General features: G+C 37.8%; 1 protein-coding gene across 2 annotated transcripts in view; it reads left to right on the top strand.

Moving 5' to 3' along the window:
• Nucleotides 1–5,169, top strand: part of LOC129782124 (uncharacterized) — a 205,134-nt gene extending 199,965 nt beyond the window's left edge. For both annotated transcript variants that reach the window (XM_055789532.1, XM_055789531.1), the window contains exon 17: nucleotides 5,066–5,169. The gene's annotated coding sequence lies outside the window, so the exon portion shown is untranslated. The remainder of the gene's footprint in view (nucleotides 1–5,065) is intronic.
• Nucleotides 5,170–14,753: the final 9,584 nt, after the last annotated feature.

Raw genomic sequence — 14,753 nt, 5'->3', positions numbered from 1 at the left:
AAATTGCTTTCAAAACAGGCTATTGAAATCACCAATCGGTATATAAGCGAGCACCGCTCGGAAATCCACTCAGTTCTAATTGATCTAATTGAAAAAATGATCACAAGTGTAAGTGTAAATTTTGTGTTGTGGTGAAAATTACTTGATATGTGAAACGATTTATTTCAATTTTCATAAATAAAAAACCAAGCTGTTTTTCCGCTCGAGAACGGGTCGTTTGGTTAAGCGGCGAGAAAAATTGTAGAAGTGAAGAAATATTAGAAAAAGTGACTTCCCATATGCTCTACATATAGTATAGTGTAGGTGTTGTTAGTCCAATTAAAATTCGCATTGGGTTGAATTAAACACAAACTAAAAATTATAAAAGAAAATTACTTTTTCCGTTTCCAATATGTTTTCTCTATATTTAAGGTTAAAGTGGAAGCTAGCAACAAATGGCTGCCACAATGGCGCTCATTTCTTTCATGTCCCTCCCTCATCACTCGCCCGAAAATCAATAATTTTGCGAAACAGTGTGAAGAAAATGATCGTTTTCGCACACTTCCCATCAAAACTCGAGCAAGTGCTCTGAAAGTTAAATTTTCATTTTTCAATCTTCGACCATGGTTTTGTTTGTTTGGTGAAATTCGTTATTTTTTCGACACTGATGCCAGACAACATCATCGAAACAGCTATAAAAACTACTCAATAAAATGTTATTCCTTAGTCATAGCGTTTCATGTCATGAAAATCAATAGAATAAAATTTTATTGATATCAATACAATTATTATTTTTACGTTTAATGGGTGTATAATGTAAGTTTAAGCAACTTTAACATTGGGTAAGAAAATTGTATTGCAGAGCTCGGAACTCTGCCACGGCTGCCTATGCTTTCAAAAATAGTAAACGGAAAAGTATTACATTACATCAAAATGCCTCGGCCAACGAATATGTTCGAATATGCTCTCCAACGTGAATAGGTTCACAACAATACGATCAACGAAGGAAAATATTAAGGAATTCACCTCTATTCCGGATCCCGAACGGGTTGAAATTGGCAAAATAATGCATTTTGTAACCCGTTCGACTTCTTCTTCTTCTTCTAAATCGTGGGACTTTGACAATCCCCACTGTCAAATGGCACAGCATACTTGCTATCAAGACGGGTCTATGGTACTAGGTGAGGCCGTTTCGCCACTAAGTTGGTTAGGGGAGCGGTATATGAAAACAGCACGGAAGAAAGTAGAAGGGGAATTATTTGCTTGTAGCGTGAAAGAGACAGACTGATCACGAGCGAGCTTCGGCAATAGCGTATTGTGTTTCGTTTACAAACAAAACACAGTAGACTTTCAAGATGGCTGAAGAGTGGTTATAGCAAGTTGGCCCACCTTAGTATATACTTCTAGGCGCCTTGCTTGCTATAACGCCAGTCAGTTTTTCATTGGGAGTAGCTTTTGTTTATTTTCGTCTTGTCAAAAGGTGCAAAGAGCGGTTTAGATTTTCATTTCGATTTCTTTGAGAAATTTACAAATTTATCAATGTTTTTGTCGTCGAAAGCATCTTGGATTGAGAAATATTTGTCAAGGTTGTGTTTGTCTCTGTGTGTTACGTAGTTAATACAGTTGAAAATTATGTGTTCTGATGTGTTAAGGCAGTCGCAAAGCTGGCAGTAGAACTCATCTTTAATTTTCATCTTGCTCAGCCAGAATGGAGAATAATCGTGTCCGGCCAGTAGACGGTTTAGGGTTCTTATCTCGGTGTTGGTTAGTGGCAGGTTATGGAACCAAGATTTCGAATTAATCCCTGTCTGCAGTTTGAAAAACTTTCTTCCTTTGCCAAATTCTTGAGTGTAGTTTACATACCATTGTTGTATTTTTTCAGTGACGTCGTTCTTGATCCAGTTGATTGCATCGTGTGGTAAAAACCGATTGTGGATCACCTCGTTCGACTGGAGCCCGGCTTTAGCCAGACTATCAGCTATCTCGTTGCCTTCCAGGTTCACGTGCCCCGGAATCCACTGAATACAGGAGTTGGTTGTTATGGCTGTTTCCAGGATTTCCTGAATGATTTCGTCCCTTTCTGTTGCATCTAGTTGCCCTCTGATGAACTCACATCCAGACTTCGAATCAGTAAGAATAACAGCATTATTGAGCTGGTTCCTCTTCAAATACCGTAGAGCTTCTCCAATCGCTTCCAGCTCAGCCGACATCGTACATACAGAGTGATTTAGTTTCCTGCTGATCATCCTCTTGCTGTAGTCATCGTAGATTCCAATGCCACAGTGATCGTTGTCCTTCGAAGCATCCGTATAGATCTTCCGGTGGAACTTGTATTGTCCGTGAATTTTTCCCAGTTGCTTCAAGATTCTGGCTGATGTATTTCTTTTAGTCCATGGTTGATCATCAATTTCTGATTGAACCCATACAACTTGTGAGATCTCGCTGAAAACATCCTTGTACTCCTCGAACTTCCGCTTCTTGGTAAGTTTGCTTATCTGCTGGTATGTCGTTGTGGGCAATTAACTGCCTCCAGACTGGTGTTGAGTACTGTGCGTGTCTAACTATTTCCTTTGCCGTTGTTAACTTCCGATGAAATTGCAAGGGTGGTTGACTGGCTATAGCGCAGAGAGTGTTAATTGGTGTTGTTTTTGAACAACCCGTTATTTTTCTCAAACAAACGTTATTCGTGACCGTGAGTTTTTCCAGGTTCGTTTTTGAAGAGTTTGCGTATATCGAAACCCCATATTCCAGGTAGCTCCGAACTATTGCGTTGTACAGTATGTTTAGGGTTTGAGGGTGTCCTCCATTTCGTGTACTGCTCACGACCTTCAGCATGTTAATCCTGTCAGTGGAGCAACTCTTAATCTCCCTTATATGTGCTCCATAAGTTAATGAACGATCGAGTGTAACCCCAAGGTATTTGTACATGTTCACCGATTCCAATTCTGTGTGTCCTATCTTTAGCTTCAAAACTTTTTTATTGAGCTGGAATAACATGACTTTTGTTTTGATTTCATTTATTTTCAGGTTCAAATTTTCAGTTTTACTCTTGAATTCGTTCAAAAAGATCTGGCCGCGGTTTTGAACGTCTTCGAAGTTTTTACCTTTGATTATCTCCATGAAGTCGTCGGCGTATTGCACCAGAACTACTCCTTCCGTTATTCCATTGTGTAGCTGTGCCGTATAGATGTTGAACAATACAGGGGACAAAACGTCTCCTTGAGGAAGTCCATCTCTGACGGTCCTTTCAACTGTCCTCGTTCCTACCTGTATTTGGATTGTTCTATCCTTAAGGAAGTTCACAATCCATTTGATAAATTCGATTGGAGTACCGTATTCAAAGAGGATTTGTTCCAGAGTTCCTGTTTTTACGGTGTTGTACGCATTTGACATATCAATGAAGATCGCACCTGCTACTTTACCTTCTCTTTTGATAGCGTTAATGTGGTTCGTGACGTAGCTCAAGCATGTTGTGGTAGAGTTATGTCTTCGGAAACCAAATGATGTATTCGGCAACACACGCTTCTTCTGGATAAATTGATTGAGTTCACCTAGTACTGCCGAGTTAATAATCTTCAAAGGGCAGTTAAGCATGGAAATCGGTCGTAGGTTGCTGATTATTTCTGGGTTCCGTCCCGGTTTTGGTATAGCAATTACTTTTATTTTGTTCAACGCTAAATCAGCTCTACCATTTTTCCACATTCTGTTTAGGTCGTAAATCACGCTATCTCGAACATCTGGTTTTATACTTCTTAACATTTCGTAGCTAAGGCCATCTGGGCCTGCTGCAGATGGCTTCTTCTTCTTATGTAGAATTTCGTTCCATTTTTCCACGCTCAAAATGTCGTACGTGACCTCCTTGTAGAGACAGTCACCGTAGTCGTCCCCACTTGGGAAATTGGCATTCAGGAATTGGATTGCGGCTTCTTCGTCTTCATGTACGACCGAGGGCTGGTTCATTTTCTTCTTTTTGCCCGTTAGTCCGTTAATCTTCTTCCATAACTCTTTACTGCTCGTGCTTGGGTCGATCTCATTGACGTATTCTTGAAATTTCTCCCTCATGAGTTTGTGTTTGCACCTTGTGAACAAACTTTCTCTCCTTTTCATCTCCATTAAATCCTCTAGATTGCCACTGTTGTTGAATTTGGTCCTAGCTTCGTTTTTGCTTCTCCATGCTTCTTCCACTTCTGCACTCCACCAAAACTTCGGTTCGTACCGGTTCTTCTGCTTCGCTGTTTTCTGGATTTTTCGTGCTATCTGTTGTAGTTCGGCCCATCCGTATACTTGCTTTGTGTCCAAATTTCCTAATTGTTCCGTCACTTGTTTCCGGTTGATAAAGTATTTGTTTGTGGTTTTTTGTTCAGTCTTGATTGTGATGTGGATGACAAGGTGTCTGCTGCCAATCCCGTACTGCAGAATCTCCATTTTCGTATCATGGTATAGTGCTGGGGAGACCATAACCAGATCGATCGTGGATGATTTTTTGTTGAGCTCCGCTGGTATGTATGTTGGTTCACCATTGTTCAGCAGGATTATATCCTCGTCATTGATAAAGTCGAAAAGGATTCTCCCTTTCGCGTCCGAGTGGTGACGATCCCATAGATGATGATGTGAGTTCAAATCACCGCCTATTAGAACCTTTTTGTACTTTTCTACGCTTTTGAATAACTTTGTCAGGAATTCTTTGAATTCGTTGACCGATGCACTTGGTGAAACATATATTGAAAATATTACTACATCCATTTTGGTCATATACCTGCCTACACATTGTATATCCTCCGTAGAGTCTACTACGATTGGTCTATTTTTGACTGCCTCATGGATTACGATCATGGAACCACCGTATCCATCTAACCTTGAACTATAGTAATTGTTGTATCTCGGAATTTTGTATTTACTATTTTCATATTGTTGTTTCGTCCAACATTCAGAAATTATTCCAACTGTATACTTTTCTTTAACTAATACTCTGACTAGCTCTGATTTATTCTTTTCCAAACTTTGTATATTGCACTGAAAGATTTTACAGCTCATTTTGGTTATTACTTTTTTGGTAATACTTTTTTACCCTCATGTATATTTTCAGGTGATTGCATCCAGAAATCTTTAGACGATATCTCACAAAATTCAGCCATTCGAAATGACGTTCCAACAGGCTCAAAACAAAAGAATTCTGATACTGGAAATACGTTGTCTAGCAATGAAAGCACGTCTGTTGTCGATGAATTGAAAGGTATGTACAATAGAACAATCAATTTTTTTTATTCTTCTAATTTGTTGATTCGTATGTTGTAATTTAAAAATCAAAGATTGTTTAAAGCACTGGTTGGAAAACTTATGAAGCGATCGCCGTTGACGTATTCTATGACCAAAACCGCGTTCTCTCTTGACCTCTCCGTCATTGGTTCCGATCTAAAATTGATTGGATTGTTATATATTTGGATTTTTGAAATATTTTGAGCGTATCAGTGGTGCAATGAGTTTGTTCTCTATGATCGGAAAAATTACCGACTGGACCATTTTTGGATCCATTACATCACGGGAACACCAAGCCAAACTGATGGTATTGGATTACATCACGGGAACACCAAGCCGAATGCGTAAATGGGTGCGAATATTACTTCGCTCGGACGCATTCATACGCAAACAATTTTTCATGACTGTTCCATGCGAAAGCAGAACAGAAACCGATGCGAGTGAAAGTACTCACGCCTTGCGTATGTCTGCTTTTCGCGTTGACGGTGGAATGGTGTCATCTGGATACGACATTAGTTTGTATGAGACCAGCTATTCTCTATCAGATTAGTCGCCCTTAAAGAAGTTTTAAATTGCTTGCACAAAATATGTGCAATTTTTCATATTTTCTGTTTGGACAACACATAGGTTCCATTTTTTTTCATGATGTTCATTCAGAGAAAAAAATCAGCAGCGATCTTCACTCACAATCAATCGTACAAACAATTACGATAACTCGTACACGCCATGCAATGGATTGAAAGCAACGAAAAACCTTTTTGCTCAATTCGCCCTCACTAGAAGATTTCATGTTTACCTTATTCATGCATCGCCCCAGCTTCCCCCAGATTTTTTTTCTGATGATCAGGAAGTATATGAATGTTTCGCGGTATTGAAAAAAAAACATGAAATTGAAAATATATAGCTTCGGTTTGAAATCTTCTTCTTCTTCTTCAATGGCACTAACGTTCCTAGGGGAACTTCGCCGTCTCAACGTAGTATTACTTGCGTCATTTTTATTAGTACTTAGTTGAGATTTCGATGCCAAATAACACGCCTTGAATGCATTCTGAGTGGCAAGCTCTAGAATACGGGTGATCACAGTGCAAGTCGGAGGAAATTTCTTTGACGAAAAATTCTCCCGACTCTGGTCGGGAATCGAACCCGAACACCCGGCATGTTAGTTATGACGCTAACCACTCGGCCACGGGAGCACTCGTACCAACTTATATGATACGCCAAACAATGATGAACAACGAATGACGAAGCTAGAGAGAATCGCAATGTCGTAGTGTTGATGTTTTCTGAGAAATGAACGAATTATTGATTTCTTGGTCTCTCAGACCTATGCGCGAGTATAGGAGTGTTAACCGTCATGGTGTTTCGTCGAATTTTTTCGAATATGCTAAATCTTTTACGGTTGAACCATAAAAATGATTCCCTGGTGGTGGAGGAGACTGGGAAGAAGAATTCAGGGTCTGCAGGAGTAAAATGCGGACTTAGAGAAGGTGCTCCCGTTCTAAAATAGTAGTATTCAAATTCAGAGTGCCGAGGAAAATATACCATACTAGTGGTCAATGATTCTATAAATGTACCTCTTTTGAACTAGTAGCTATTAGGACCAAGCAGAAATATTCAAACAAATGAGCTATTTCATTCAACATTCAAAGAACAGGTAATTTTGAACAGAAAAAAAATTATGTTGGTACAATAATAACATTGTGCATCATTCTCATTGTGTACTTTTTTTTCAATCATCCTCAAAAAATCATGAAATGGTAAATTTATCAATATACTAAAATACCATTTCATTCAAAAACAATTATTCTGCACCATGTTTATTTCAAAATTATATTTAATGTAACTTTTAAAATTATGACATCATACTTTTTTATTACAAATATATCTGTTCTTTTTGATAACAAGAAATAAATATTCGCTCGGTTAATCGAATACTGAAAAACAATTATTCGAATGAATCGAATATTTAAAAATGACCCCACGATTAATCGACAATTGAATAAACGAAAAATTTAGACATCTCTATTTGCAGTCAAATCCCTTTCCACAGTCCTCTGTATATTTATACCGTTTCCCCTGCGCACTTATTGACGACACGGTCACACCTTTATTCCACACATCTTGGTTGAAACCAAGACGGGTCTATGGTACTAGGTGAGGCCGTTTCTTCACTAAGTTGGTTAGGGGAGCGGTATATGAAAACAGTACGGAAGAAAGCAGAAGGGGAATTTTTTCCTTGAAGTGTGAAAGAGACAGACTGATCACGAGCGAGCTTGGGCACAAGCGTATTGTGTTTTGTTTACAAACAAAACAGTAGACTTCCAAGATAGCTGAAGAGTGGTTTTAGCAAGTTGACCCACCTTAGGAATACTTCTACGCACCTTGGTTGAAACTAATTCATATTCAAAGACAATTTCGCTATATCTTTTCTCTGAGTGTACCATAAGTCACAAACGTCATAAGGATAAACAAAAGCGCTTTGTGGTTCACTTCGAGAAAACTGTTTTGCTTTTAATATGAATATTCAAGTTATCAACACTTATTAAATTTATTGCTTACCGGTCATTCATTACATTTTTTGTTTTTCTTGGTTGAGAATAATACTATAAAAACTGTGCCTCATAAGAAAGTGCTGGTTAGAAACTGTGATGGAATATAAAGAAGTATAAACATCATTGCAATCTGTTTTAAGATCTTATGGAAACCCTAAAAGTGATGTCTCAAACTTCGGCGGAAAGTAAAAACTCTAGCCGGGAAACCTCACCTAGTCGCAAAAATTGCGACTCACCCAAAAATCGCCATTCACATTTCTTTCATGTCCCTCCCTCATCACTCGCCCGAAAATCAATAATTTTGCGAAACAGTGTGAAGAAAATGATCGTTTTCGCACACTTCCCATCAAAACTCGAGCAAGTGCTCTGAAAGTTAAATTTTCATTTTTCAATCTTCGACCATGGTTTTGTTTGTTTGGTGAAATTCGTTATTTTTTCGACACTGATGCCAGACAACATCATCGAAACAGCTATAAAAACTACTCAATAAAATGTTATTCCTTAGTCATAGCGTTTCATGTCATGAAAATCAATAGAATAAAATTTTATTGATATCAATACAATTATTATTTTTACGTTTAATGGGTGTATAATGTAAGTTTAAGCAACTTTAACATTGGGTAAGAAAATTGTATTGCAGAGCTCGGAACTCTGCCACGGCTGCCTATGCTTTCAAAAATAGTAAACGGAAAAGTATTACATTACATCAAAATGCCTCGGCCAACGAATATGTTCGAATATGCTCTCCAACGTGAATAGGTTCACAACAATACGATCAACGAAGGAAAATATTAAGGAATTCACCTCTATTCCGGATCCCGAACGGGTTGAAATTGGCAAAATAATGCATTTTGTAACCCGTTCGACTTCTTCTTCTTCTTCTTCTTCTAAATCGTGGGACTTTGACAATCCCCACTGTCAAATGGCACAGCATACTTGCTATCAAGACGGGTCTATGGTACTAGGTGAGGCCGTTTCTTCACTAAGTTGGTTAGGGGAGCGGTATATGAAAACAGCACGGAAGAAAGTAGAAGGGGAATTATTTGCTTGTAGCGTGAAAGAGACAGACTGATCACGAGCGAGCTTCGGCAATAGCGTATTGTGTTTCGTTTACAAACAAAACACAGTAGACTTTCAAGATGGCTGAAGAGTGGTTTTAGCAAGTTGCCCACCTTAGGAATACTTCTACGCACCTTGGTTGAAACTAATTCATATTCAAAGACAATTTCGCTATATCTTTTCTCTGAGTGTACCATAAGTCACAAACGTCATAAGGATAAACAAAAGCGCTTTGTGGTTCACTTCGAGAAAACTGTTTTGCTTTTAATATGAATATTCAAGTTATCAACACTTATTAAATTCATTGCTTACCGGTCATTCATTACATTTTTTGTTTTTCTTGGTTGAGAATAATACTATAAAAACTGTGCCTCATAAGAAAGTGCTGGTTAGAAACTGTGATGGAATATAAAGAAGTATAAACATCATTGCAATCTGTTTTAAGATCTTATGGAAACCCTAAAAGTGATGTCTCAATCTTCGGCGGAAAGTAAAAACTCTAGCCGGGAAACCTCACCTAGTCGCAAAAATTGCCATTCAGGTAATTTATACTATAAACTAACGCATGTTTTTCTTCTGTTTTGTTTATACAATTCATTGGGACCCAAAAAATTCTTCATTCGTGTGATAAATTTTGCTAATTGTTCGAAATGGATGTTTTTTAGTTGTTTTTCTAAAATGTTCAATTATGATGTGAAAATTTCCAGATACAGTAAGTTACATCTTATTCGACAGATCTGACGAATTTATGCAAAGCTACATCAGTTTATGCGACACCTACGTTAGGCCGCGGTGCAATTGCTTGTAGCTCATTAATGCTGGTTTAGAGTTCCCGTTAACGTGAACTTGAACAGGTGGTGGAATAGTACGATCATTTCACGGATGATTTTGTTCACGTTCACGTTCACGTTCATATTAAAAGTTCGGCAGTAAACGTGAAGTAAATAAATATCGATCTTCAATAAAGTAGTTTGGGTGAAGCATACAGTTGTTCATCAACCCGAAGCAACGAAGTTTTGACGTAGAACTACGTCTTTCATTTCTATACCGGGGTGTAAAATCAAAGTTTCGAAAACGAAAGCGTTACGCCGGAGACCGAGATTTTGAGCGTTAATAGCTCCTAAACAACTGAACGAAATGGTATGATAAACACTTCATTCGAAAGATAAAATGTCTACGCGTTCTATACTTGTCACTTTTTGATCCAAAAACTTGTTTCAATAGTCTTAAAATTACTTTCAAAACAGGCTATTGAAATCACCAATCGGTATATAAGCGAGCACCGCTCGGAAATCCACTCAGTTCTAATTGATCTAATTGAAAAAATGATCACAAGTGTAAGTGTAAATTTTGTGTTGTGGTGAAAATTACTTGATATGTGAAACGATTTATTTCAATTTTCATAAATAAAAAACCAAGCTGTTTTTCCGCTCGAGAACGGGTCGTTTGGTTAAGCGGCGAGAAAAATTGTAGAAGTGAAGAAATATTAGAAAAAGTGACTTCCCATATGCTCTACATATAGTATAGTGTAGGTGTTGTTAGTCCAATTAAAATTCGCATTGGGTTGAATTAAACACAAACTAAAAATTATAAAAGAAAATTACTTTTTCCGTTTCCAATATGTTTTCTCTATATTAAAGTTAAAGTGGAAGCTAGCAACAAATGGCTGCCACAATGGCGCTCATTTCTTTCATGTCCCTCCCTCATCACTCGCCCGAAAATCAATAATTTTGCGAAACAGTGTGAAGAAAATGATCGTTTTCGCACACTTCCCATCAAAACTCGAGCAAGTGCTCTGAAAGTTAAATTTTCATTTTTCAATCTTCGACCATGGTTTTGTTTGTTTGGTGAAATTCGTTATTTTTTCGACACTGATGCCAGACAACATCATCGAAACAGCTATAAAAACTACTCAATAAAATGTTATTCCTTAGTCATAGCGTTTCATGTCATGAAAATCAATAGAATAAAATTTTATTGATATCAATACAATTATTATTTTTACGTTTAATGGGTGTATAATGTAAGTTTAAGCAACTTTAACATTGGGTAAGAAAATTGTATTGCAGAGCTCGGAACTCTGCCACGGCTGCCTATGCTTTCAAAAATAGTAAACGGAAAAGTATTACATTACATCAAAATGCCTCGGCCAACGAATATGTTCGAATATGCTCTCCAACGTGAATAGGTTCACAACAATATGATCAACGAAGGAAAATATTAAGGAATTCACCTCTATTCCGGATCCCGAACGGGTTGAAATTGGCAAAATAATGCATTTTGTAACCCGTTCGACTTCTTCTTCTTCTTCTTCTTCTAAATCTTGGGACTTTGACAATCCCCACTGTCAAATGGCACAGCATACTTGCTATCAAGACGGGTCTATGGTACTAGGTGAGGCCGTTTCTTCATTAAGTTGGTTAGGGGAGCGGTATATGAAAACAGTACGGAAGAAAGCAGAAGGGGAATTTTTTCCTTGAAGTGTGAAAGAGACAGACTGATCACGAGCGAGCTTGGGCACAAGCGTATTGTGTTTTGTTTACAAACAAAACAGTAGACTTCCAAGATAGCTGAAGAGTAGTTTTAGCAAGTTGACCCACCTTAGGAATACTTCTACGCACCTTGGTTGAAACTAATTCATATTCAAAGACAATTTCGCTATATCTTTTCTCTGAGTGTACCATAAGTCACAAACGTCATAAGGATAAACAAAAGCGCTTTGTGGTTCACTTCGAGAAAACTGTTTTGCTTTTAATATGAATATTCAAGTTATCAACCCTTATTAAATTCATTGCTTACCGGTCATTCATTACATTTTTTGTTTTTCATGGTTGAGAATAATACTATAAAAACTGTGCCTCATAAGAAAGTGCTGGTTAGAAACTGTGATGGAATATAAAGAAGTATAAACATCATTGCAATCTGTTTTAAGATCTTATGGAAACCCTAAAAGTGATGTCTCAAACTTCGGCGGAAAGTAAAAACTCTAGCCGGGAAACCTCACCTAGTCGCAAAAATTGCCATTCAGGTAATTTATACTATAAACTAACGCATATTTTTCTTCTGTTTTGTTTATACAATTCATTGGGACCCAAAAAATTCTTCATTCGTGTGATAAATTTTGCTAATTGTTCGAAATGGATGTTTTTTAGTTGTTTTTCTAAAATGTTCAATTATGATGTGAAAATTTCCAGATACAGTAAGTTACATCTTATTCGACAGATCTGACGAATTTATGCAAAGCTACATCAGTTTATGCGACACCTACGTTAGGCCGCGGTGCAATTGCTTGCAGCTCATTAATGCTGGTTTAGAGTTCCCGTTAACGTGAACTTGAACAGGTGGTGGAATAGTACGATCATTTCACGGATGATTTTGTTCACGTTCACGTTCACGTTCATATTAAAAGTTCGGCAGTAAACGTGAAGTAAATAAATATCGATCTTCAATAAAGTAGTTTGGGTGAAGCATACAGTTGTTCATCAACCCGAAGCAACGAAGTTTTGACGTAGAACTACGTCTTTCATTTCTATACCGGGGTGTAAAATCAAAGTTTCGAAAACGAAAGCGTTACGCCGGAGACCGAGATTTTGAGCGTTAATAGCTCCTAAACAACTGAACGAAATGGTATGATAAACACTTCATTCGAAAGATAAAATGTCTACGCGTTCTATACTTGTCACTTTTTGATCCAAAAACTTGTTTCAATAGTCTTAAAATTGCTTTCAAAACAGGCTATTGAAATCACCAATCGGTATATAAGCGAGCACCGCTCGGAAATCCACTCAGTTCTAATTGATCTAATTGAAAAAATGATCACAAGTGTAAGTGTAAATTTTGTGTTGTGGTGAAAATTACTTGATATGTGAAACGATTTATTTCAATTTTCATAAATAAAAAACCAAGCTGTTTTTCCGCTCGAGAACGGGTCGTTTGGTTAAGCGGCGAGAAAAATTGTAGAAGTGAAGAAATATTAGAAAAAGTGACTTCCCATATGCTCTACATATAGTATAGTGTAGGTGTTGTTAGTCCAATTAAAATTCGCATTGGGTTGAATTAAACACAAACTAAAAATTATAAAAGAAAATTACTTTTTCCGTTTCCAATATGTTTTCTCTATATTAAGGTTAAAGTGGAAGCTAGCAACAAATGGCTGCCACAATTGCGCTCATTTCTTTCATGTCCCTCCCTCATCACTCGCCCGAAAATCAATAATTTTGCGAAACAGTGTGAAGAAAATGATCGTTTTCGCACACTTCCCATCAAAACTCGAGCAAGTGCTCTGAAAGTTAAATTTTCATTTTTCAATCTTCGACCATGGTTTTGTTTGTTTGGTGAAATTCGTTATTTTTTCGACACTGATGCCAGACAACATCATCGAAACAGCTATAAAAACTACTCAATAAAATGTTATTCCTTAGTCATAGCGTTTCATGTCATGAAAATCAATAGAATAAAATTTTATTGATATCAATACAATTATTATTTTTACGTTTAATGGGTGTATAATGTAAGTTTAAGCAACTTTAACATTGGGTAAGAAAATTGTATTGCAGAGCTCGGAACTCTGCCACGGCTGCCTATGCTTTCAAAAATAGTAAACGGAAAAGTATTACATTACATCAAAATGCCTCGGCCAACGAATATGTTCGAATATGCTCTCCAACGTGAATAGGTTCACAACAATACGATCAACGAAGGAAAATATTAAGGAATTCACCTCTATTCCGGATCCCGAACGGGTTGAAATTGGCAAAATAATGCATTTTGTAACCCGTTCGACTTCTTCTTCTTCTTCTAAATCGTGGGACTTTGACAATCCCCACTGTCAAATGGCACAGCATACTTGCTATCAAGACGGGTCTATGGTACTAGGTGAGGCCGTTTCGCCACTAAGTTGGTTAGGGGAGCGGTATATGAAAACAGCACGGAAGAAAGTAGAAGGGGAATTATTTGCTTGTAGCGTGAAAGAGACAGACTGATCACGAGCGAGCTTCGGCAATAGCGTATTGTGTTTCGTTTACAAACAAAACACAGTAGACTTTCAAGATGGCTGAAGAGTGGTTATAGCAAGTTGGCCCACCTTAGTATATACTTCTAGGCGCCTTGCTTGCTATAACGCCAGTCAGTTTTTCATTGGGAGTAGCTTTTGTTTATTTTCGTCTTGTCAAAAGGTGCAAAGAGCGGTTTAGATTTTCATTTCGATTTCTTTGAGAAATTTACAAATTTATCAATGTTTTTGTCGTCGAAAGCATCTTGGATTGAGAAATATTTGTCAAGGTTGTGTTTGTCTCTGTGTGTTACGTAGTTAATACAGTTGAAAATTATGTGTTCTGATGTGTTAAGGCAGTCGCAAAGCTGGCAGTAGAACTCATCTTTAATTTTCATCTTGCTCAGCCAGAATGGAGAATAATCGTGTCCGGCCAGTAGACGGTTTAGGGTTCTTATCTCGGTGTTGGTTAGTGGCAGGTTATGGAACCAAGATTTCGAATTAATCCCTGTCTGCAGTTTGAAAAACTTTCTTCCTTTGCCAAATTCTTGAGTGTAGTTTACATACCATTGTTGTATTTTTTCAGTGACGTCGTTCTTGATCCAGTTGATTGCATCGTGTGGTAAAAACCGATTGTGGATCACCTCGTTCGACTGGAGCCCGGCTTTAGCCAGACTATCAGCTATCTCGTTGCCTTCCAGGTTCACGTGCCCCGGAATCCACTGAATACAGGAGTTGGTTGTTATGGCTGTTTCCAGGATTTCCTGAATGATTTCGTCCCTTTCTGTTGCATCTAGTTGCCCTCTGATGAACTCACATCCAGACTTCGAATCAGTAAGAATAACAGCATTATTGAGCTGGTTCCTCTTCAAATACCGTAGAGCTTCTCCAATCGCTTCCAGCTCAGCCGACATCGT

This window comes from Toxorhynchites rutilus, unplaced genomic scaffold, assembly GCF_029784135.1.
Source record: "Toxorhynchites rutilus septentrionalis strain SRP unplaced genomic scaffold, ASM2978413v1 HiC_scaffold_4, whole genome shotgun sequence".
NCBI lineage: Eukaryota > Metazoa > Arthropoda > Insecta > Diptera > Culicidae > Toxorhynchites > Toxorhynchites rutilus.
This window is presented reverse-complemented; position numbering and strand designations above follow the sequence as displayed.